At 39.4% G+C, this 26,086-nt stretch overlaps 2 long non-coding RNA genes across 2 annotated transcripts in view; one reads left to right on the top strand and one right to left on the bottom strand.

Annotated features, from left to right (window-relative positions):
• The window catches only part of LOC106015783 (uncharacterized), a 121,977-nt gene that overhangs the window by 51,064 nt on the left and 44,827 nt on the right, over positions 1-26,086 (bottom strand). Inside the window, exon 2 of the long non-coding RNA XR_002400253.4 lies at positions 1,838-1,918. This is a non-coding gene — a long non-coding RNA (uncharacterized lncRNA). The remainder of the gene's footprint in view (positions 1-1,837; positions 1,919-26,086) is intronic.
• LOC139998824 (uncharacterized) overlaps positions 14,295-26,086 on the top strand; it is a 74,737-nt gene continuing 62,945 nt past the window's right edge. Inside the window, exons 1-2 of the long non-coding RNA XR_011803820.1 lie at positions 14,295-14,783; positions 17,696-17,814. This is a non-coding gene — a long non-coding RNA (uncharacterized lncRNA). The remainder of the gene's footprint in view (positions 14,784-17,695; positions 17,815-26,086) is intronic.

Raw genomic sequence — 26,086 nt, 5'->3', positions numbered from 1 at the left:
GAGTACGCTGCTACTCTGCTTATTTTTCATTAAGTACACAATGATAAAAAAAGAGTTCAATCTTGGAAATATTCTGTGTAATGTCTCACAAAAATAAAAATATAAATAAAAACACTTTGCAGGAGATAAAAAGATAAAAATATTTTTCAAGCTGTTTTGCTTCTTTTACTGTAATTGTTCTTACAAAGTACACTGGTTGCTTTGCTGCCGTCTATCACACAATGTTTGTGAAGCTCTTCACAATATTTGAAAAGAAAGAGAATGTGAATGTTTTAAATCAGCCAAAAGATATTTAAATAAATTCTGAAGTATTTTGTCTGTAAAAAATAAAATAAAATATTTTGAAACTGCCCTGAATATCCATGCATTTTTCAGTATCCTCATACACATAGGATTCTCTGGTTTCAACTCTTTTTCGAAGGAAGCAGTATCATCTGCACTTAGTAATTAGCTGCCAGCAGACAGTAACCATGGATTTTTAGTGTATATTTATTTCTATCTATTTTTGAACACGGCAAACATTGATGGTACTTTTGAATTCGATTTCCTCTGTCACTTGCTTTTAACCTGAGAAAGGAATACGAGTCTGTTTCTCTGGTGTACGTTCACAATTTGAGATATATGGAGGCAAAGGGTCTGTTTAATAGGAGATTATTTCTTAGTATTTTCTGCCCTGCTTGGATTTCCTTTCTTTCTAGTATTTTTAGATCCCAAGATAAAAAAAAAAAAAAAACTTGGTTTATTTGTGTTGTAAGACAATCCACCAAATAAAGCACGGATCACTGGGAGACTTTCTTCAATGAAAGGTCCAGTTTAACTGGTTCACTTTTAATTTAATGAATGGCTCTTTCCCTCAGACAAGAAGAAACAGCCACAGACATTTACAAAGACACAAAAGCCAACACTGGGCTGTTTTATGTTAGTTTCTTTTCTTAAAACATTTGTTTTTAACTTGAAATGTTCAAGGCAGAACTTGCAGATACAAATCCTTCCCCTTATAGAAACAAAAGTGTTTATATAGCCCATGGTAAATAAACCCTAATTAAATGTATCCATCAACTATAGTTCTTTTATTTCACTTATTATTTGTATTCAGAATCTACTATGATGTCTGATGGAGACCAAAAATTAAATCTTTATCAGATATTGAATTTAATTTTTCTTTAGAACGTTACACACACTTTTCTTCCTAAGATATAATTTCTCATCTATGCAGCTTCTTACTACTAACTCCAGTACAATTTTCTGCCATTTGGAAGTATTTTGACATAAAACATAACCATTTTATGCCATCAATTGCTGCCTCCACTTTAGTCCAACTGGTAATTACTGTGTATTTCTACAAAAGATTATTTCCTCTTTTCCCTCCTCCTCCAAAATTAAAATGCAAACAGCTCAGTGAGCATAACAAAAAGAAAAAAGAGGAATAAGAAGAAACAAGAAACAGGCCATCTAATATAGACCAGAATTTTTTTTATTGTTTTTACAGAGTTTACAGTGAAAAGAAAAAGGAAAAATTCATATTTTGTTTTTTTTTGTGTTTTTTTTTTTTTTTGCCTTTCTAGTGGTTTGAGCTTGTTGTAGAAATAAAGTATTACAAATAGAAACCAGAGAGAGGCGGGAGGGGGAAAGCTCGTTTAGTTTCCCTTTTTCATTTCCTTTGCTGGAATACTGGTTTGGAACATCTGAAGACAAAAAGGATTTCAAAGTTCGATTTTTTGTTGTCGTTGAAACGAGCCCTTAAACCAGTCCCAGGTTTGGCGAGAGTTCGTGGTGTCACAGTGCCCCCTGGAGGCCAGAGGCGGCAGCGCTGCCTCCCCAGCCTCGCCCTCCTTACCTTGCCTTTCTTTTGCAGCTCTCCAGACAGAACGGAAGGGAAATTTTCAAACGCTCAGGATCTTTGCTGCTCACAGCTGGACTGGGAAGAGGGTAGAGAATAACTGCTTAGTTATTTCAAACAGTTTTAAAAAAATGAAAAATATTCAACTTTAAATCCACTTTAGTCGGGGTCTGACTTTGGCTACTTCAGCAAGACTTACCTCCTATGGGTCTGAACTGCTCAGGTGTGCGAGCGCACAGAGAACTGCATAGACTTGTTTAAAGTTTTCGTGAACAAACTGATTTTTTTTTTTTCCTGACAATTTAACCATTATCATCATAGGCTTCCCACAATTTTTTAAACTCTTTCCTTTAGTGGTATCAATAAACTCAAGCGGGTAAAGAGTTCACATTACATAAAAGTCTGTCATATTTGTGTTTGTTTTTACTCAGTACGAATTTTAGAAAGCTGGTAATTACATACTGATCAAATTATCTTTATTATTAAATTAATTATTTTTGTTTGGTTTCAAAGTGGTGAAAAATAGTTACTTTTTGTGTACTAAGACTATCCAAAGCATGGTAGATTATGGATCTAGTTTTTTGCTTCATTAAAACACACAATTCACTATGGAAAGTATCTCTGTGGATGCACGACAAAACTAATCATGATATTTTGAGACATTAAGATACTTTTGATCCATTTGTTTTTTGTTTTGTTTTTTTCTTTGACAAAAATTGCTACAGAGATGGAAAGACTTCATTATAATGTTTCAACAATTTAAGACATACAACTAATTTCAAATTTGGTCCAACATATTCCACACTTACTATCATTATATAATTTCAAAGTTATTGCCTTCAGTGTTTTTCTTAATATTGTGTGAACTCTCCCATCCCAAACCATTTCTTTCTTTCCCTGTGGAAGTATATACTACAAGTTCACTTCAGCAAGAAGTGTGACTACGTAATTTTTTTCTTTAAACCACCAGCACACAGACATTCATTGTCAATGGTAAAGAGAATACTAGGTTCAGTCACAATGTAGGATATTTTCCTGTGATTTTGATAATTCTAGCAGGTTTTTTCCTCTAGAGCATACTTTTTTTCCTTAAAAAAAAAAAAAAGTGCATTAAATAAGTGATGTTCTTAAGTTTGTTTCATATTTCAACAAAATGCTGTGTAAAATGTATCTGCATAATAATAATGTCTCAGAATGGGAAATACAAATATTGTACAACAAGCTACATAGGAAAGGTCAATGCAAAACATCAATTTACACTTACAGTAACACTTTTTCAATAGTCTGTAGGACTTTAAACAAGGTTTAATATACAATCAATGGATGTCTGTCTTGCAAGTGAAGTTATAAATGTGTGCACGTCACAGTGTTTCAAATTCTGTTGACAAAATCATGCAGTAGAAAGGACCAAGTACGTCAGATAAAAGCCACTACAGTTTGACAATCATTAAGTACATATATACACAAACACCGTCTTGAGAACACTATCCAAATTATTCTTCCATACTAAGCAAGGAACAAGCACCCTGTCCCTTCAGTTCTTGCACAAGTAAAATCCCAATTTCTTGCACACTTCTTCCAAATCATTACAACAGCATCTGGCTCTAACCAAATCATTGCTCTGGTAAGGAGACAACTGATCTTATTCTTATCAAATTCACTCACTCAGACCATCGGACTGCTCAGCTTTCGAGCAAGTTTCCCTACTTCCTAAATCTGCTGTGAGACAAGAAACTGACCCCAGGGGCTCTAAATAGAGCAAAAGCAGGCTGAAATGCCGACCCCTGGAAATAATTTGTAAAGAAGACCTTTATCATGCATTTGAATGAAAATACTGGGCCATCGGGAGAAGAAATTCTTTGATTGCTACCAGTCATTTAAATACTGGTGGGAAATTACAAAGCAGCTTAAAGAGAGCTGACAGGAGATTTTTCTAAGAAATTATTCTCAAGTTCAGGTTCATTTTCCCAATTGCCAGTGTTCTGGTCTTATGTGTAAAAAATGTTTGTATGTGTTACTACTTTCTGGAAAAATCCCCCTCTTTGAGGAAATGAAGATTTTTATTAAGGTTATGATACAAGCCAACAAAACCCAGGAAACAGTCTTAGAACTAATGCTGTGTTCTTACTTCTCTCATCATTGTGCTTCTTCCCACAAAACTGACTTAAAACTGTGTGGAGTAACTAGGGAATACCAACCTTAACTTACATTTCCTGGCTTCCTCCAGCTGCTGTCCAAAACCTTCCTGTTATCTAGACATAACTGAGTTCTTTAGTACTTCAGGTTTGAGTTGTGCATGAAAAGACAAAGTGCATCTAATTATGAAGATGGCAAAGTCTGAATAAGCAACTTCTTTGCGTGGTTAAAAAAAACATAAATCGTTATTATTTCTATGATAAAAAATATGGAAATAACAGGAATAGCTATCAAAGAAAAACAGACAATTTTCTGTCATGTATACTACGCAACACATTATACTACTTAACATCGTTAGCATTTTGGATTACTTTAAATACAAAGGGCACCAATGCAATTCACAAAAGAAGGCCCCGAGTTTCTGATGATATTTGCATAAGAGTACTGTTCAGAAACACTCGGGTACACTTGAAGCATTTCGTCTAAGAGAAAGCACAGTTTTCCAAAAGAAAGAATTGAAAAAAGCAAAAAAAAAAAATAAAAAAGAAAACGAAAGAAAAAGGGAATGGACAGTTTGACTGCTACTACTATTAGTTTAGTGCTTAATAATTCAATAATACTGAGTGATGAAAGACTGAACACACAGGTTTTCTCCGTGTTGATTCTCTGCAAGTTCTTTTGCATATTTTCTTCAGCAAAATGTTTAAACTTTAACTATATTTTAGCATTTGAAGCATGATATATGTCCATGTAAAACTTTCTAGTATGTACATAGTTATTCATTAAAACAAGCTTTATGGCACTTGCAGTTAATTTCTGCATTTTTAATGTGCATGCAAAAAGCCTTTTTTTTTAATGCATTTCAGTCGGATTTCATTGAATGTGTCATACACCTTGACATTTTAGGTACTTTAATGGGGTTTTCTTAGACACAAAAAAGAAGTTCTTGAAAGAGGTTTACAGGGGAGGGGGAAATCCTTTTAGAAGAAGGCTTGGGGCCGGGGTGGGGGGGGAAATGGGTGAAAAGACTTTATTTTCTACAGCTCAAATTCCAAAGGAGAAAGACGGGGAGAAATAGGAACTGAAACTAATTTACCTGCATTCCTTTGTCACTGCTTGGCCCTTGACTAGTAAATGATTCCTTTCACTAGCCAATAAAACCAAATCAAAAGCAGGCTTAGGGAGCAGAGGGGGAAGGAGGGGGATAAAGTAGAAGAGAGAATCAACTTTAACAAAAAAAAAAAAAAAAAAAGTAAGAAAGCAAACTCACTCGTCTTGCTTTCCAGAAGCTCTCAGGAGCTATATGCCTAACTCCTAGGCTAACTTCCCAGCATTAGCACAGCACAAAGACGTCCTCTACCTGCTATCTCGCAGCACTACCTAAGGTTATTCCACTGTTACATGACAGACTGAGTTGCTTTTGTCTCCTTTTAGCACTGGCCCCAGAAGCCCTGCCAATTTAGCTCCAGTTGAAGGCCTGCACAACTGCTTCAGAGATTATGGGCATCCAAGAACAAGTTTGCTCTGCGTGGACTTGGTGCCCAAGCTGCATACCCCAGAGATCTTGTAAAAGGTCAGTTCAAAAGACTGCTGTATAACAACATGACAGGCATTCAAGAACTGAAAAAAAAAATCAAGTCTGGTATTCTTGTACACCATGAAAATATATCTAGTAGTGGCTTCTACTTCTAGAAGAACTTTACATTCTAGAGAAGCAAGACAGAGGATCAGAGAGGTTGTATTGAGAGATCAAATTTTCAAAAGCATCTATACGTTTAAGGCATACACAAGTCCACTAATACATACTCAGAATTCTGAACTTTAATTTTACCCTATTAATTTTTATCCTATTAATCACTTTTAATAAGTCACAGAATCATAGAATGGTTTGAGATGGAAGGGACGATCATCTAGTTCTGAATAATAATTTCTGGTAAAACTAATGAACTGACTTCTTCAAACGTTGAGATTGAATTGAAAAGTGTGCCATGGAAATTCTTTGTTCTCATAACTACCATATCACCTTTTTAGCATCCAAGGGGCTTCCTCAGAGCTGAGCAGATAGCATTTTTCAGGATTGGGCACCAGATTTTTCCTTCTTCCATCCCTCTTTTGAATAGAGAATAACTGGTCAGCCATCAGATAGATGAGGAGGCTAGTAAAGAGCATAATGGACAAAGAAAAAAGCCAAATGTAGACCTCTGAGCTGTAAACGTGTTTTTATCATGTGTTACTAATGATGCCAAATATAAGTCATCAGGCATGATCAGATATGGAAATACAGATCTACCAGGATGGGTAGCTCTATGCCTCTCAAGATCAGGCTCATTTAAAAATTAATGTTTTAATTTTCAAGTATCATCAGTTTATGGAGAAAAGACTCAGGGACTATGACTCACTCTTGTCAGACAGAAACAGAGAACATGCTCTAGCACCCCACACATGCTACCTGATCAATAAACAGTACTCTACATAGCAGCAAATTTGGAATCATTAGGCCTGTGTGTAGCCACACGGTTCAGCAGCAGAAGAGAAATTATATCAGATTTTACTGAAATACCAGACTTAAATGCTCTGCATTTGATTGGAGTATCTCTACAACAGAGGTAAAGACAGGAGGACAGACACTCACCTCCTTTCTTCCTCCCTTGCAGAAGTGCGGAAGAATACACTAATCAGCCTCTTTTGCTGGAACATGTTGTTGGGCTGAGTAAGAATGACACGTTGTCATCCCCATTGTGGAGCAAAACAAGATCAACGTAAACATAGCCATGTTGTGGTGTTATCTGTATCAGTACTGCAAAAGACACAGGTTTCCACGTCAGGGAACTGATGAACTTCCCTCCTACATGAACAGAAGGCTTGTCTTTGGACAGTACACCAGTTTTTCTCATTGTGATATCGTTCCTGCTTAGGGAAACGTTGCCCATTTTATATGCCCATGCATATGGGCTCAGCGTTCAACTTACAGATTAAGACATTTCTTCCCTTTCAACTTGCAGTCCAAGGGAACAGCCAAGATTCCCATTAAACAGCTTTTGGAGTTTCACACAGAATAGAGTAAATGTATTGCTATTCAGTAGCTAATATAACACGTACAGAAAAGAATTCCAGGTCTTTAAAAATTCCCCCTTTCTACTATGCACGTACTTATTTATGTATATACATACACACACGTTTATCAGCACCTACTTTTCTTGCTCTTGTTTCATAAACGCTCAAGCAACACTATCACAGATCATATGCATAGTCTGCATTGTCTTGCTGTGACGCTCAATAGGGAAAGAAGAGAACAGTTAGTATTAGTATGACAGAAGATTTCAGGAGCTCCAAGTAAGATAAATCAAGTGTGCTGTACTGGTAAGGACCAATGGTCTGTAATAAAGAGTTTTCTTTACAATAATGAAATAAAAACCCAATGTCCTGGTGTAAGCAGTCTCCGTATTCTTACAGTCCCACTCTGCTCCAAGATGGTGTACCACCGCATGGTTATACTGTGGACAAAGAACTTGAGCAGAAGGTGAACAATATTACCTGTTCTTCAAAGCTTTCTGTGCACCAGTAGTGCTTGACAAGGACAATACAGTCAGAAAGTTGTGGAAGTTCCCTTATCTCCCCCCCAAAAAATATGGGGAGTTTAAAGTAACAAGAATCTTAACTAACACATATCTGTTGTTTTCGTCTAACGACCAGGTATCTTACTTTGTAAAGTATGTCTATTCCTAGGCTTGAGCAGTGAAGAGCAAAAACCAAGGCAAAAGGACTTGTCCTATGCCATACACAAAGCGCTTGATGAGACAGGATCAGACATCATGGCTCCTGAGCCCCAAACTTGAACTCATTCCTTCAGAGAAAGTTGCCTCAAAATTAGAAAAGGTTCCAACAAAGAACCTTTTTCTCCAAGAGACTTCAGTTTTGCAGTGTCAACCACACTCTTTATAGAGGAATCTGAAAAATTAAAATAAGGACTGAACACCTACTTCACATAAATGATCCACAAAAAAAGCAACTGAAACAATTTTTATAATATATACAGGTGAATAATAGAACCTGCTAACATGTAACAGTCAGTGTAATACCGTTAAATAGATATTTCTTTCCTTCTTTTTCTATCACTTTCCTCCTCCTGTAGCTATAATTTAGAGTTAGAGCTAACCTACAGAGGGTAAAGAACCTCATAAAGCAATTATAACCTGAGATGGTGCTCTTCCACATTCCTTAAATGGAGTTTGTTTCAACTACAGAATGAAAAAGAAAAATTTGAATCCCTTAATATTGTTTTCTTGAATGTCTATGTGCAGATAATATAAGTACATGTATGCTCAAAGGGCTGGCACCAGTCACAAACAATACCACTCCAATCACACTTTCTCCACTGCTCTGAGAACTCTGAAAGCTGTGCAGATAGCACTGTCCTGATTCTTCCTTAATCTGCCTCATGACTACAATCTTTCAAAAGCCACTGAGAGTCAGCTATCCAGCTCACGGTGATTTTCAGTGAAAGATAAGCATTTCATTCTGTATGGCTCATCTGTAAAAATCTGGCACGCGTATTCTAGAGAATCTTTCAAGTGTGGAAAAGCAACTTCTCCTGTAATGCTGGGGACAGCAGAGATAAAGAAAGTACCTCCTGCACTTCCCACGTAGAAGTGTGGCCAGACTCCCCGAGCTAGCATGCCCTGGTGGCACACTTAGTCACATATTAGACAGGATAGGTGTTTGTAATATAGGTCCATTTTACCAAAAGATAAAAGATTTAACAGTCATAAAATACCAGAGATAGTACAGTGAAGTCTATATGCAGATTGATTTTGAAATTGACAACACTGACCAGCTCTGTATTCACTGGGAATTTCAAAACTAAGAGGTAGAAGCTGTGATGTGGTGACTACCTCAGTCAAGTCACCCTGAAGGACAGCTACATACCAGAAACTCCATACTGAGAATGGACTTTGAAGTACTTTAATGGGGGAATTTCAGTGACTTTATTCCCTAGCACTGCTCTCAACCATGCACCTACACAATTACAGGTTGTCTGAGAGCACTTTTAAAGAGAAGAAAAAAAAAAAAAGGCAAAAAAAAAGTTAAAACGGAAGAAAACATAGAGAAGATAAGTAGCATCACACCTCTTCCTGCTAGCTCAAAAAAATACATCACAGTCTTCGCTTCTTCAGTGCAGATGCTAATAAACACACAAGCAACAATTTTTCCTTTTGTCAGAAAACTTTGATCAGACTTATACCTCAGACATTCAGAAACATCTGAAGGAATAATAATGGGAAGTGAAATTAACTACAGAAAAGTAAACTTAATCGGTAGGAGTCTGCGAAGTCTGTCAGCCTACCAGAGGGGAGGTGGTAGGAAGTCAGTTCAAATCAAAATCACTAAGCCCTAAGTCAAGCTGTACAACATGAACAGCCAGAGGAACTACGGAAGTCAAGAAAATCCAGCTGAAACTCCAAGAACATCGTAGACACTTACTCCAACAAAAGAAAATGGCAAAAGATGGATTACACAGGGAACCCCAAAACATTTGTTAGAAATAACAAGTTACTTTGCTTGACAAAGTATTGTCCAGGCAGCCAAATTCAGACCAGACTAAGATGTCACTGTACAAAGTGTAGTAGGAACATAGAAGTCATAGCCCCTGTCTTGAAGTACTTGCATTTACAATGATAAAAGGAATTCATAAAATGTTGAATAGTTAGGATATTCTATGGTCTGTTTGCAGACAAGCCATGAAAATAAACAGGGACTGAAGAGATTAAGGTTATCAGGAGAAAATACTCACTATTACTTTTCCAAGCAGACCTCTACAAAGCCAATAATAGCTTTTTTTTTCCATGTGTCACTGATCACTTCTGAATATTTTTACTGATATGACTGCATAAACACATATTGCTTTCTGTAATCTTGGTTATAACCTGGTAAGGTGGAGCCAATCGTACATCAGTTCTAGCAATAGGAACTTCAGCATAATTAAGGCATCTAGCTTTTCTCACTTAATTCTGTGAAGTTTTTAAGACTAGCAAATTACGATGATATTTTGTTGCATGGAATAATCTTCCTTGCTCTCCCTAATCTCTTTGTCTCCACAGAGTCTATAATTTAATGGAGCAGGATGCTTCAAGATATTGCCAAGGCCATTATCTCTAGATGTATTAATAAACTTGCCTTCAGGACACGCCCATATTAACGTTACCACATACTGTAAGACCCATTTCACACAAAAAGCACACAAAATGCCTTAGCCCCCACAGGCAATGTTTCAAAGTTCTACGCAACAGAAATAGGTAGGGCATCGCAAACAGCCATACATGCATGCAAAAAAATGCTCTCAAATACACAAGAAAGCAGGCTGCGCAACTTATTTGCCAAGCTGTAAGTTTCCTCCAGCAAACAAGTCAGCAGGAAACTCCTCAAACAAGCCAGAGCTGGCCACACAAAGTGTCTGCTGTGAAGTAACCCCTCCCTTTGGTTGTTACATCAATAATGGGGCAATCCCTGGCCAGAGGGCTCAAGAAATAGGAAGGCAGGAACAGAAGATTTCAAGATTCAGCCCATGGAATGTCATAGTGAAGACTGCCTACCAGAGCACTGAAAATAAAAATTAAATAAAAATTAATAACAATAACACAATGAAAACAAAAACCAAACCTATCTCCAGCAAAAACTCCTGCAGTAGATACCTTGATCTAAAAGCATAAAATAGATAGTTCAGTGAGACAGTCTTCCCAAAACAGTACTGAACTGCTTTGTCGGACAGTTGTGATTTCGTAGGTGAGGAATCCATAAGCACAGGTTAATATTGGCACACATACAATCATCTTGAAAGGGCAATGAAGTAAACGTGGAGTATCTCTGTCTGCTTTGGTAGCTAGCCTGCTTGCTACCAGTGTGCTTTCTAGGTACTGCAGAAATAAGAGATGAGGTTGGCCAGCTGTAATCAGACATACAGTGGGAACAAACAATTGATTTCTGCCACACATTTTTGGTCCACATTGCAGTTGTGAATTCTTACCACAGGGGAAAAAAAGAAAAAAAAATATTTATACCAACTTCATATGTTCCTAGACCTTATATTCCTACATTATTTCTCAGATACATTAAGCCAGCCTCAGCTAATATCAGGCTGATTCAGAAACACTCAAGATCTTCTAGCTTCTCTCCTTGTCCTTCTGCTATTCAGATTTGTTCCCTTCGTGGCTACTTATCCAGTAATTCATGTCAGGATACTTTTCCTCTTTTTGATGCTTTCTGAAGCGTATGGTCTGCTAAACCAACACAGAAGGCAATGAGGATTTTTCCCAATTTCATATACTATCTTTTGCCGTTTGAGTAGATCCCCACAAACAGTAGTGGAAGAGATAATCAGGTAGCTTTCCCACCCGTACAACACTGATTTCAGTGATGACAATTACTTCTCTGCTATTTTGTCTGAGTGCTTCATTCCTTTTTCCTCTTACTATTTGTCCCTGTGTTCTTTAGCACCCATATACTCATTCTAACTTTAGATTTTCTGCAGATGCTGTCCAAGATGGCAGAGACATTTTTTCACTTAACAACACCTGCCTGCTAAGAGCTACAGAAGAAAAAAAAAGTTCTTGAATACATATCCCAACAGTCAGATAAACAGAAAGATGTGTTTTTAGTACCTTATATTCCTGAGCTATAAGATATTCCCTCGTGTATTAGTATCACTTGTATCCCATTGCCATCATACGCCCTCCATTTCCCCCATTTTACTCTAGAACAGAGAGAACACAATTGCAGATATTTTTTTTGTCCTCTTAAATCTATCACTCTAGATACCAAAGAGCTGGGGCAAGGCAACATGTTAAAGTAACCAAGCTTCGGTCTCAGCTTCAATCTGGCAAAGGAAGTACCCTCCATACTTTGCCACTTCAAGGTCTTTCTTTGAAAATCCTTTCTTTTCTTTAAGTAACAAGGGGTAGCAGTCAAGTGAAAGCACGGGCTACTTGATCCATTGTTTGGCCCCAAGCCAGGTTCTGCTGGTCCCGCTTTTCCTCTCTGCCACCCGTTTTTCTATCGTTCCTGTAATTTGGGGAGATTAAGATGTATAGCCTGTAAATTGGCTAAACTTTTCCAGGCTGCTTTAATGAGACTTCATATAATAGAGTTGGCTTTTTTTATTTTTTTAATATTTTCCTTAACGTGACCCATATGGAAATAAAAAGATATATTTTTTAATGTATGCTAGATTATGGCCGACATTTTCCTCAAATTAAAATCCATGCTTCAGCAGCAGCATACATTTTCAATGATGTCAAATATATTTTTTCAGCCAACTGGCTGGGGTCACCCTTATAACTCAAAGTTTAAGTGTGCTGGATAATCAGTAGAACATGTGAAACTCTGTAGGGCACTGTGGTTGCCTCAGCACAGCAGCACACAGGACCTATTCTACTCTCAGGCACTCGTGGCAGGAGACACAGTGTAGGAGAGTGGTAAAGCTCTGCCTCCGAATGAGCTGACAGCCACATGGTTCACAGCAAGAGCCATGTGGCAGTAGCCTATGTCAACATCAAACTCTTCCAGCAAAGATCACCAGAATGCAATCATCAGTCTATAAGCTTAGTCTTAGTCTGAGCATAAACTACAAATGCCAGGTGCTCACTCACCTACCAACTGATGTGATGCCCTTCATTTGTGGATGCCATTCAAGCCTAGTCAACCAGCAGTGCTACCATTTAGTTGGGAACAATTCCCAGCAGAGGCCACCAATGGCTGTTGTCAACATTGTGCACAGCCTCTATGTTACGAAAGTACTTATCTCCCTGACATTTTCCATCTTAAAAATAGGAATAAAGCAGGAATTTTAGTTACAGAGTAGCAAATATTTGGGCCAAATTAACACTATTTTTTAAAGGCTTTAAATCAACTCATGCAGTTTGCAACTACACACAAACCAGAATTTAAATGAAATTCTGTTGGCATATCTGGGTAGTCTAAATCTGAACAAATCAGAGAAACGTTTACCAAAAGTTAAAGCACAAGAGAAAACTGTAACAATTTCCATATAGATATTGTTGTGTTTTTCTTTTTTTTAAACTACTGTTTTTGTTAAAAAGCCTCTGATAACAAAACTACATTTGTTTGGGAAACCAGAAGAAAACACCAGGCTTTCAGCAATTTTCATTTCTTTCAGTATTCTCACATTACAGTTTCTCATTGGAAATTGCATTGTTATCCTATTTAGACAAAAATTCCAGTGGCCATAAAAAGAAGGTTAATTTATCTTTTCAAAACAATGTGTTTTGAAAAATTTCAGAGCTTGCACAAGAACTCAGTGATATTTTCGGATGGAAAACTTGCCTACACTTAAGTTTCATGTGCATATTTATAGTGTCTAGGTGTAGACAGCCCCCCCGTCACCCTAATGGGGATGCATTTCAAATGAGAAAAAAAAATTGCTTACGTAGTTTATTTTGGGGAGTGGGAAATTGTTATGAACTATGGCAACAAATGCTTCTTTCACAACAGAAGTTGTGACACACTCCAAAAGTTCAGCGTTACAGCTCTATTAGTTAATTTATAGTGACAAATCCTTTGTGGTTAACACATAAATAGCTACCAAAGCTTCACTCGCCATTCAAATGGTAGATAACTGAGGTATAAACGACGATATTACCTGGACTAGGATTCAAAGAAGATACATGACATGCGTCAGGCTTCTAAGAATAATTTTCTGTCACACCTGTCTTGCCGAACCCCTCAAGCTTCTCATCACCTTCTGCTCCTCTCACCTGGCTCCCACTGTTTAATGTTTCACCATGTGAAATATTCATTTCCAGCCTACGTCTCACAGACACTGAGCCCCTTGGAGCCTCACTCTGTCACTGTACAGCCCTAGAACATATTTACAGTGGTGCATATTCACAGGTTTCCATCTGTGCACAGGCCATGCCAGTCCTGCACACAGCTAGGCAGATGTGTGTCACCAGATGCACTAGCCCTGAAGTAAAACTTTGTCCCAGGACACAGAGCACAGGAAGGGAAACAGGAGCAAAACATGTTACCTGAAAAACATGAACCTGCTGAAAAAAAAAAACAAAAAAACAACATTTTTATAAAAGCTGTCCACCTTCTTAAGTAAAAATATACTTAATATTAGAAATATAGGCTTCAGAGAAAAGGAACCTTAAGTTTTTTTATTGTTTTGTTTTGTTGATTCTGAAATAGCACAACAAAAACCATCAGGTCATTTTTTAACACGCTTCACAGAACAAAACACATAACCCCACCTTCCCCACACCCCTTTCTGAAGTCATCCTTCAGCACATACTCACCGCATGCAGCTCCTCAAGGAAAGCTATGCCCCTTGAAGACCTCCACAGTGCCTCATCCCCACTCCAATCCAGCGGCCCACATCTGTGCGCATCCTTTCTGGCAGCCATCTGCGTACCTAAATGCAGCCCTAAGTGCCTCAGGGCCAGCTCGTGGTCGCCTCAGGGCCACCCCGCCGCCATTTCGTGCCCTCCAGAACCTCGGCGCCTCAGGGCCGCCTCAGGGCTGCCTCACCGCTCTCCGTACCCTTCCGCGCCACAGCTCCTTCGCGCCTCTCACTCAGCGCGTGCCGCTCAGGGTCCCTTCACCTCCACGCGGCGCCGCAGGAATCCCTCCGCCCCTCAGCATCGCACGATGGCCGCTTCGCCCTCGCTTAACGCCTCCGTGTCCTCCCGTCCCTCCCCGCCACCTGCTGGCTCCTAAGCAGCGTGCGGGGATAGAGGGCTCCGGCAGAAAAGAGACGGCTCACCCGGCTCGCTCCTAGGGGTTGTGTGAGTAGGTGAGGGCAGGCTCGCTGCTCCTCGACCGGGTACTTAGCCCCCCACACTGCCAGGAGCCCCTCAGTGCCTGTCCGGGCACCGGGGGTGGTTTGTCCTGTCAGGATGAGGAGCAAATACTCCTTTAAAACACCGTCAGGCTGTCCACCATGCCGGGAGGGGACAAAGTGCCAAGCTGAAGGGGGAAAAAAAGTCACGTAGATGACTTTGTGTGACACAGAGACACTCCCAAGTGTGACCTGTGGGGTTCTGCTGACTTACAGAGCCCTGTACAAGGCTTGGCTCAACCTCAGCTAGGAGCTAGGGGTGGCTCTTGCTGTCCTGCCCTCTCCCTAGGCCAGCTGAGCCGACTGCCTTTGGCTCTGGAGAAGCACAGGCAGCCAAAGGCAGATCCTGAGCCAGCAGCAGTGCATTAACTACTGGCAGCCCCGCTTCTTCCACTGGGGACCGATAGGGACGATTAATTCCAAAAAGCAAATCCAACCTCAAGGCGTTCTGTTAAACTCACTCCTGGCTTGTGGAGTGATCCACCGTGAAGCAGAAAGAACAAGGGCCTGTTTTCTCTCTCTGTTCATTGTTGTGTTGGTTTCAGTGGAGTTCCTCCTCGTCTACACTGGGAAGAGCAAGACTGAAGTATTCAGACCACAATAAGGAGAGAAACTGAGGGGAAAACAATTAAGATGCTTCCTCATGAGATAGTTTGCCAGGACTAAAATCATAGCGGATATTGCCACGTTTGTTGAAATAAAGCAAAAATACAATAGGTAATTGAGGCAATTTCTGTAAAAAATTGGGGGCCATCACTGGGTGCTGCAGTGTATTATCATCAAAACATCTGGATATTCTCTTTTAAGAAATTCCAAGAATCTTTAAAATGTTTAATGTTATGCTAGGATGTGCTAGTGGCTGGCATGGTAGGCATCACCTGTAAGCATTCAGGATGAAAATCCTATGAAGAGATTAATGTATTGTGCAGTGACTGGACCAAGGAAGTGATACAGAATATCATGGGGTAGGTTTTTTCAGTTGATGTAGAACAGCGAGGATGTCTGGTAAGAGACTTCTGTGTGAATTTTTCAAGAGAGACAGAAATGCAAGGTAGCTGCCTTTGGAAACAGTTGAGGTGCCTAGTTTTTGAGTTCTGGATGATTGCTTATGCATTACATACCACTGTGCTGTGCAGTTATCAAGACTTGCAAATATTTTGGAAATAAGCCAATTATGATATGAAAACACCATTCTCAACATTATTAAACAAAAATACTTGTAAAGGCCCAGGAAATAGCCTCTGCTCTGCAGAATAATACTACCTATCAGCTGAAATACAGATTTGCTATCCCAGCTATATAGGATTAACAGTAGAATTTCATCTGTGGAAGCCTCTATTGCAAAGAACAACTCCACAAAATCATTTTCAGTATCGTAACATCAAATCATTTTACTTTGCTAAATCAAATTTGTAGCATGCAACCAAGAAACAGACAGGCTGAGTTCTGAAACCTATTCAGTTGCAAGCGGTCTTTTTTGGGTTGGAGCAAATTCCCTGCCCAAATGATGGTTTGTCAACATATACAATCATATAAAGATGTCAACATATCTGTTTTACGGAAGTTACATACTTCTGCAGATATTCAGAGCTAACTACAAATAACAGTACTTCTATGAACTGTTCCTACTCCCAGTACTTCATTTCCCATATCACAGGGTACGTAATTCTACATTGTTGCAGAGCTGTATCCTCCAAAGAACCAGAGTCACTTAAATGACACAACAAAGCAAAGCGAGACTGCGACTGATTAATGACAAGATGTTATTAAATTTTAGCTGAGCACCAGAAACATTTCTGAACGATGAGATCTGTTAGATAGTGAAACAGTCTTCCAGTGGAACAAGCAGAGGCCCTGTCATTACAGTCATTTGTAATTACATTGTACAAAATTCTCCAAAATATTCTGCAGGGAGCAGTTTCAGGAAGAAGCAAACTGATTTTCTCTCTCCAGGATTTCTGTGGCTCACTGCACGAACCATGCATGTTGGCAGCTATGAGGAAGCTCGTGATTTTCCAGCCTCCTTGCCTATACTATTGACCTGTGTGTGGTTAAATTTTCACTTCTGTAAGCTCTTCAGAACTTCCTGGAAGGTGATAAATAATCTTGACTCCCACTGAAAATTGAAATTATAGAGTTTTCAGTGACACAGAATGGCTGTATCTGCAGAATCAGGCCCAAAGTGAAACATGGGAATGTGCAGGAGCAGCCTTTATTTGAAATTTGAATAGAGCATGGATACTTATGTTCCTTCTGGTCATCAAAATTTTTTCACTGTGTAGTAGTAACAAAGACATTAATTTTGCAGTTAAATCTCCTCATGTCATTAAATAAAAAAAAAAAAAAAAAAAAAAAAAAGACATCTCTTCTGAACTTTAAAAGAGATTTCAGGCTTTTTTTTTTTTTTCAATTCATAAGTAGTTGTTAGGTTCCAGCTTCACTTGGGGATTAAAGGATGAAATAGAACTAAATGACAAATGAAAAGAGGTATTTCTAAATTAGCAAAGACTCAGATATACTAGAAATCTCATGAAAACATTACTTATCTGAGTTCTAGAGAGTGTTCTCAATCAAATGTCCAGAAACAAACAAACAAACAAAAAACTCTAAAGCCATCCATGTAGAATAGAGAAAAGGGTGAGGAGAGAGAGAGGGATGAAGGTTTTCATAGAGGTTGAGAGTTGCCAAACAGAATAAATCTCCAATGAGCACCAGGAAAAAAGAAAAGGGGAGATTCAAGTTACTGCTTTTGCCTTCAGCAATAAGTATTGCAGAAATACCCTGCTTTGGCTGATGATAGGTAGAGAAAGGGATACAGAGGGTCTTTGAATACTCAGCCAAAATGATCATCTCTGTCCTCTTTTTAGGTTTCCCAAGCAATGGAGTGATTTGAAACCCTGTCTGCTCGCAGATACATCTGTATTCAGCCACACAGCCAGATACAGGAAACCTTTCGTCTGGTTGCCAGGACATCCAGAGTGCAAAAGTAAGTAATATAGGCTGGTGTCACCTGCTAGTCTTGTTTGTGTGTGCAACAAGTGTTGCAGGGTCGTTTCTAGCACAGTGTAATCTTGTTTCCCCTGTTTAGGTACTCTGCAGTTTCAAAAAATATATTGTTTCAAGTGGTCATCCAATACTAGCAAGTGTTTTTCACAAAATTGATCTAATGTTCATTATGGCTCTACAGGAATGAAAATAGCTGTGGTCAGACTAGAAGAAGGCTAAATTAAATGAACAAACATCATTCGTACAGGACAACTGTAATAACTTCTAGTTACAGGGCAATGGAGAAACTGACAGCAACATTTCTTTTGGATACAATGATGTCACACTGCACAGCTCTGGTTTGTTGACTGAAGGAGATTTTGTATTCCCATGTATCTTATCGTCAGCACTTTCAAATCAATTTTGTCCTTTAGAGGACTGGAAGTGAGAGTTGGAGGTTGGGTTTTTATTAGACACAGCTGGTCTGAGGGACGTCATTTGTTCCTAAAGCTAGGGCTGTCTTTCATATGAAACCGTTAGCAATGGGGGTAGACGGTGGGCAGGGGGAATCACTTGAAGTAGTTTCAACAGCTGGGGGTCAAATTATAGAGAAAAGTGGAGAGAAGTGAAATTTATAATCTATAATTTGAAACCAAAATAAGAATGAGACAAGCTTATTTGAAGGACTGGAAGGAAAAGGATGTGATATATGGCCTGATACTGCCAAGCAAAATGAACACTGCCATTGCACTATTACTTTGCGGACAATCCAAAAAACCAAAAGGGCCAATTAAGGCTGCCTCTGTGGAAATCTAATTAGGTCATACAAACAATCCCTGTTGTTAATGGGACCCTTGAACTGCACACGGACGCCTTAAGAAGTCTGTAGCAGATATAGGAAAGATTGTGATCCATGAAGGAAATAAGAAGTGAAAGAGAGAAGGAATGATAGATTACGAACTGGCATAGGAGAAAACCTATAAAAACAAGAATGAAAGATGTAGGAGAGGAGCCAAATTGTTTCCCAGGTATGACATTGTCCTGTTGCACAGGTACTTTGAATCTGCTTTCTTGGCTTTATGTTAAGGGAATGGAGAAGAGCAATTGGTAGGCAACACTGCATTTTAGGGAAAAGATAAAGAATTAAGGAAGAGCTTCCATAGACAATAACATGGGAAAGACTATGTTAAAATGATGTGCTTGCCTAGATAGAGGTCTGATATCAGTGATTGCCCATAACATCCTAGTGAAAGAGATATAAAGGAAAGATCAGTATAAATTAAAACAGAAATATACAAAGACCAGTGGGACCACTTCTGGAATGTAGATCTGCATGCAATGCCAACTGAACTTGTTAAGGCAACAGCAACAGAATGGGACCTACCCATCCTTGTACTGAAATCATGGTCCTTCTTTACACTCGTTATCTTGTTTCCTTCCCAGGCTCTCAGGTAGCAAAGAGTTATTTCACACCCATTGCTCCCATTATGTCTCAATAACATTCTGACCACCTCTGTAACAGAGAACCCTGTACTTAATATAACTGTTGAGAAATATTTATTTGAATATAACATAGAATTTTGAACAAATTATGGATTTCAACCTAGCAGGATACTCTACAGACTGATGAATTTTCAAGTTATATAGCACAGTATCTACACAGGGAGAATTTAATATCTGAATGTTTTCAGAAAGCACATGCTGAATGGTACAGTTCATAACATACTTGGAATGTGCTGCTTGGTAACCAGTGAGGGTACGGTATTCACATCACCTGAATCTTGTAACTAACCCACTTTGGGTGAATTTGCAGATGGGATATTCACAGCAGGCAAGTTATGAATTATTTGCAATGAGGAATATTGCACACCGACATTTACAAGTAATAATGCATAATGTGGTATTTCAGAATGTCACAATCCACTTGCAAATAGCTCCTTACTATAAAGGACCCAATTCAGTACTCAGTCATACACAATCTTCCTATAGACTTAAGTCCCCCAGAATCAAATCCCCAAAGAGTAAAAACATGAGAAATAAATACTTCAGGCAGCTTCAGTAATCATATGCATTCTAATCCAGCAAGGCAGAGGTACTACAGCCTTTACTGACAGCATTTAAGCTACTAAATACCCATATGAGAGAGAGGAAATATAGTGCTTTGTTTATGCTGTGTTGAAATAATTTCCTGAAGTTTGTATAAGGAACCTGTAGCTCAGCCTGTAAAAAAACACTACCCTAACCCATTCCTTGACTCCCCATCAAGGAACGCTACAAGTATAAAAGTCCTGTGGCAGGAGATGGTTTAGATGACCTTTTAGGGTTCTTTCCTGCCCTGTTTTCTGTGGTTCTATGCTGTTCTACCAAATAAGCCTGGGATTCTTCACTACTTGGTATTTGGCAAGTCATAACTAGACCAGCTGTAGTGAAGTGATTGTATCTACTTGTTACCTTAGATAGTTTTTACCAATGTGTGTTGCCTCAGAACCAAGAGCAAACTTTGACTGCTGACAGTCTGAGGAGGAAGCCATGAGTTTTAGAAGTAGTTCTGAAAAAGGCCTCAGTAATGGGGCAGAATTTCTTCAAACTCAGCTGCTTCTGGGTAGGGCTTTACAGAAAAATGTCTTATATATGGAGTACTTTCTTGATTCACAGATCTGTCATTTGTATACACAAGGGAAGCAAAGAGTTGCATGGGAGTTCAGCCTGCCATGACTGAGCTGTTTCACTTTGGATCGAGATGGGACTTGTTTACAATAGGCCTTTTTCTGTTGCAAATAAAACTGCAAAAGTTTACTTGCATGGGTTTAAAATAGCCCAACAATAAAGTAACAAAAGTTATTTTTAAGCATTTATAAAATTTAAGCAATATATACGCCAATTATATTCAGGCACCCTGTATATCAGCAGGTGCCACCAGATATAGGAAACTGTAGGCAATGATTTGGTAGCGAACTAACCAAGTTGATATGGTATTTTGCTGGTTCCTATGACATCATCATTGCTGGATGGCTCTCTAGAATAAATAACCTCTTCCACATGTCCCTAAGCACACAGCTCCTGAAATAAATTTCTTGCTGTACGGCTCAAGGACGTCCTAAATCACCTTGGGTTAATAAGCAGCAGAAATAGAGGAGGAGGGGATCCAGGTTTTGTTTTCATTATTCCATCAGAAATATTTCAGATGAAGTCATTGTTAAATGCATTAGATAAAATGCAGCACAATCAGGAAATAAAAATATGAAAGCAGGAGTGATGTTTATATCGGATTTATCTACTGAAAACCTGGAAGGGTGTGATGAGGTAATTCATGTATTCCAAAGCTCTATGTGAAACCCTGGCAGCATTCAAGGCAGGCTGAAGTTCCATAACTGTTTAAAGAGCAGAGTGTTTGTTAGGCATCTCTGCAGAGATATGTTAAGAGATATTTTTCAGAATAGAGAGGAAGTTGAATTCTGCATAATTCATAATTCTGGAGTGTAAATTGTGCCTTTATCTCATATTGTCCCCCTGAACAGAGAAAATTTAAGAAGTCCTGAACAGATGTGCTATGGCTAAATAAGAAAGAAATGGCAGTTTAATTAGAAGTGTCAAGATTAGTTACTTGCTCTTCCAGGAACTAACATGAAAACAACTCCTTGGCCAGTTTATGCTGGATCTCTTCTAAAAGGAGTACAGGTGAATTATTCCTCTGCAGTCTTTGCTTATCTGTCTGTAAGACAGACGAAGTTGTCTTTAGAGATAACTTGTGGCATGCTTGCATATAGCATGACCTATCATTTCAACAAAAGGTAAGCCCTATCCAGGATACTCAGTTTGTTTTTCACTGGATTTTGGAGAGTTTTGGATGCAGCTTCTAGCCTGGCATGTGTGATGCATCATAGAGAATACTAGAATACAATTTTGGGAAGACTGAATGTGAATATGAATATTGATGGAGTTCCAGTCTTTAAAGACATCCAAAGTCTCTTACTACTCTTCATAGCAGCACAAAATAGATTCCTTCCCGGTTAAACCCAGAACCTTTGGACATTGCAGCCTTTCAATACTTAAAGAGGGCTTATAAAAAAAAAAAAAAAAAAGCAACTTTTTACACAGGCAGATAATGATAGGACAAGGGGGAATGGTTTTACACTAAAAGAGGGGAGATTTTGATTAGCTGTTAGGATGAAATTCTTCATTCAGAGGGTGGTGAGGCACTGGTACAGGTTGCCCAGAGAGGTCATGGATGCCTTATCCCTGAAGGTGCTCAAGGTCAGGCTGGATGAAGCCCTGGGCAACCTGATCAACTGGATGGCATCCCAGCAGGGGACTGAAACTGAATGGTCTGTAAGGTCCCTTCCAACACAAGCCATTCTATGATTAAATTACACTACTGGAAAACTGGTTTCCAGAAGCCTGCTGCTCATGAGGAACTCTAGCAAATTTATTGCCCACAGTTTCATGTGCACCTAAGGTATTGATTGCAGAGCTCTATATATTGCTTAGATAATGTAAAACTAAAAATCTTCTTTTCCTTTATCACAACACTCTTAATTCCAGAAATTTTCTAAAATGCATAGGTACTGGTGCCTTCAGGCTGAAGGCACAGTCTTTGCTTCTGGAATTAGCTTCACGTTTGGCCATAAAATCCAAATGCATTAAGACAGAAGAGAAGATAATCCTTTTTTTTTTTTTTTGAATAGAAAAAGAAAGGCCTGTTTTGATGATGGACTTCATCTTGCTAATAAGACTGATTTTGTAAAGTTCATGGGTGATGATCATGTTGTCAAAAGTCATTGTTTGTAACTGTATAACTTACCGCCACAATCAATCACATTGACCATGAGCCTTATGGCATTTGTGTCAAAACAGAAGATATACAGCTTTTCCAAAGTAAGTTAAAACCTTGATATAGAAGGAGGGAAGATAATGCATTTATTTGTATCCAGGCTTACTGTATGTTAAATGTGATCGCATGCTACTGTAATGAAAGGGGTGCAGTAAAAACTGTTGGATAGGTACATGGCTGGATAGAAATGTCATTTCTATCACCTTGTCCAAACTTTAACCTAACACTGCCAAGTCCACCATTAAACCACGTCACTATGCTCTACATCTATGTGTTTTCTGAAGTCCTGTAGGGATGGTGACTCAACCACTTCCCTGGGCAGCCTGTTCTAATACCTCACAACCCTTCCAGTAAAGAAATCTTTCCTAATATCCAACCTAAACCTCCTTTGGTGTAACTTCAGGCCATTTGTTTCATGTATCTTTCTGCTACCTTTCTAATAGATGATTTCTCTCACTGAGTTCACACAGACATTCCACTTGATTTGGTATCATAAGCTTCCTGAATTTCACCTCATCATCTGCAAAAGAGGTATCTTTGCATAAAGGCAATCCTGGCCTTTCAACCCTTTCCCCACTAGCTCCAAACCTCTGTCCTTAACAGCTTTGACCTGTCCAGGCAGGTGACAGCTGGACAGAAACAAAGATTTGACTAGTAAGCAAGAAGAAAAGGGACTAGTGAAAGTATACAGGTGCTGGTAAATTTTAAGTACAAAATACACAAAGATCTTGTCCCTATGGCTAAGGAAGAGATAAGCGATTTCCTGAGGGTAAGGAGAAGGGGCTGAGAAAGACTGATAACATTTTCCAAACGTCAGATTTTCCTTTTCCCTCCCCTCATGTTTTGTTCTCCTTAGACTGGATAATAAAGTATGAAAACATAACAGCTTGACCTGAGAAGCAATCTCCTTTCAAGACCTAAAGGGAGTCCATTTACAAGGAATTGCTACCTCTTTTAAACAAACAAACAAAACAAGAGAAGAAAAGCTTGAGCAATTTATCTGCTTTCTATGAGAAAAAATAGGCTGAGCTTACAAATGCAATGGAAGAAGTACCCAGTGTCCAGAAACAGATTTTTCCGTTCCATTCTTGTACACAGCAATCCTCATACTGAGCTGAAACCAAGTTTCCCCTGAAAGTAATACACACCATATTGCAAAACCTAAAATTGTTCTGAGAGCAAAGTTCCAGGTCCTTTGGCTGGCTTCTGCTAATACACTATTGAGCACAATGCCATTTTGGTTCATGACAGAAAAAGGAAAAACAAACAAACAAACAAAACTTTCTAACCTTTCATTGGTATCATCTGGCAAGTCGAGTGGTGTGCAGCTGACGTGGACTTAGAAGCTGTGTCACGTCTTTCAGTCATAGAAACATAAAAGTCCCATCAGACTACTTTATGTACATCTCTACCATTGCTGAATTGCTCCCCACAGGACAGCGTTTCCCATTGTCCTTCATTCAACACTGCCTTAAACAATCTGAACAGCATGGTTTCACAAATTCCTTGCCGAGTCCATTCATCATCTCACATTTCAGCCCATCACTACTCATTAAACTGCTCTAGAGAAGCTGAGGCAATACCTTCCCCTGCTTGGTGGTTACATGCTGGTGTGTTTGGCTTACCCGCTGCAGCCCTGTCAAAGGTGGAGGTGGTCAGAAAGGAGTGAGTGGGAGACTAGAAGGGAACACCTGGCACTGTGAGATCATACTAGTAAGAGCTAGGTTAAAATTTCTGTCAGTGATGGGCAGTTGAGAGATACTTGACAGTTTTATCACAGGATAGTGGAGCACATGGTAATTTCACTGTTTACATGGTGGCATGTGCTTGCGTTTTACTGGTGTTTGTCTGTCTGTCTCCTCACTTAGCTGCCACACTTCTCCGCATGCAATGACTTGATTCACAACATTGTTTTACATTCAATTCACAAAATTGCTTTATACTCGTTCTCTCTCAGCCTCAAACCACATTACACTAGAAATTCAGTAGGGAGGAGTTTATATACCCCATCTCTCAGAAAATACTGTCAGAGGCTGCATGTTTTGAAATATGTGAACAGCACAGGAGGTTGAGGAACTGTCCACTGATAAAAGTCATTGTTTTAGACTTCTGCCTTAAGTGAGCATTTCGCTAACTATTTGCTATGTGGAAATGGTTCTCCTGTCCTTGGATCTAAATCCCATCCCCCTCCCACATTCCCTTCCTCACCCCCTGTATTTATAGAGCATGTCAAAGTCACACTACACCATCGTTACACCTGTCACAAAGTAGATATGCCTAATCACAGTCTTTCAGGATTGTAGCTACTTGCAGGAACAGCACTGTCTGAGAAAACCACGGTCGTCCTTGTTTCCAGCTGCATGTATTCACATCATACACCTTATGGACCATGTAATGGGACAACTAACAGTGACACAGTTGTGCTTTGGTTGTTCTCATCAGCACTAGCCAAATGTTTCATCTTCAGATTGTAAAACCTTCCAGCTCAGTTAGATCTATATTATGAAGATCCCAAGCCACATTGTACTATCATAACATGCTTGAAATCACACAGGCAACAAGCCTAACCTTGACATTAAATCTTATGAGGCAGAGGGACCTTGACAATCATTTCACAGAAGCAGAAGTACTAAAGATGCCTGCATGAAGCCAGATTTTTCTAAGTCTTAACTTGTTCCACAATCCTTCCACAGCGAGAGTCTCGTGTGGTAAATTTTAAGTACACCCTTCAAGGTTGCTCATAAGATTATTAGCACGTGAAAAAGCCTGCATGCTTTTCTATAAAAGCACGGCACGCTGCCTGATGCATTGAAGTAACCAAGCTAGCAGATGACCGGTGCATGCTCTCTGACCTCCCAAGAAGAGAGCCCAAGTGAGCCTCTGACAAGCCTCGTCCTTCACACTCCTGAGACCTTGCTATAAGCGCTGTTCCTGCAGACCAGTCAGGGTAGCAAGAGGAAGGCTGGGACAGAGGACAGCAAGTCCAGGGAAGTTTAGTTTAGCAGGCTATAAATCCCCCTTCCCCTCCTCCCCTCTTTATTGCCTGTCTTTGGAAAACACAATCCGATATAAACCAGAGAGAGTGGAAGCAGGGCAATAAAACTGTACGGCAGGAGCAGCGAGTGTCGCAGGGGTGTTATATTACTGGCATTCCAAGTGGCTGATGTCAGGCAGTGAGCACGAGGGCCCACAACCCACCGAGGCAAAGAAATTCCCCAACTGTCCCTTGCAGCCCTATGACATCCCTTCTTCTCAGATCTGTTCTCGGCTGTTATGCCATTCATCTCTTCTGCCCTTTGCTACTCCCAAGTCCTTGAATTATGGTTTGAAGGGCTCTGGTTTCAAAGCCATTCAAGCTGAGCACTCAGGCCTTTTGGCAGTGATGTTTTGAGTCAAGATGTTCTTGAAATGCACAGTGTGTTGTCTGATCCATTTGTCACAC

The sequence above is a fragment of the Anas platyrhynchos genome, chromosome 16 (genome assembly GCF_047663525.1).
Source record: "Anas platyrhynchos isolate ZD024472 breed Pekin duck chromosome 16, IASCAAS_PekinDuck_T2T, whole genome shotgun sequence".
NCBI lineage: Eukaryota > Metazoa > Chordata > Aves > Anseriformes > Anatidae > Anas > Anas platyrhynchos.
This window is presented reverse-complemented; position numbering and strand designations above follow the sequence as displayed.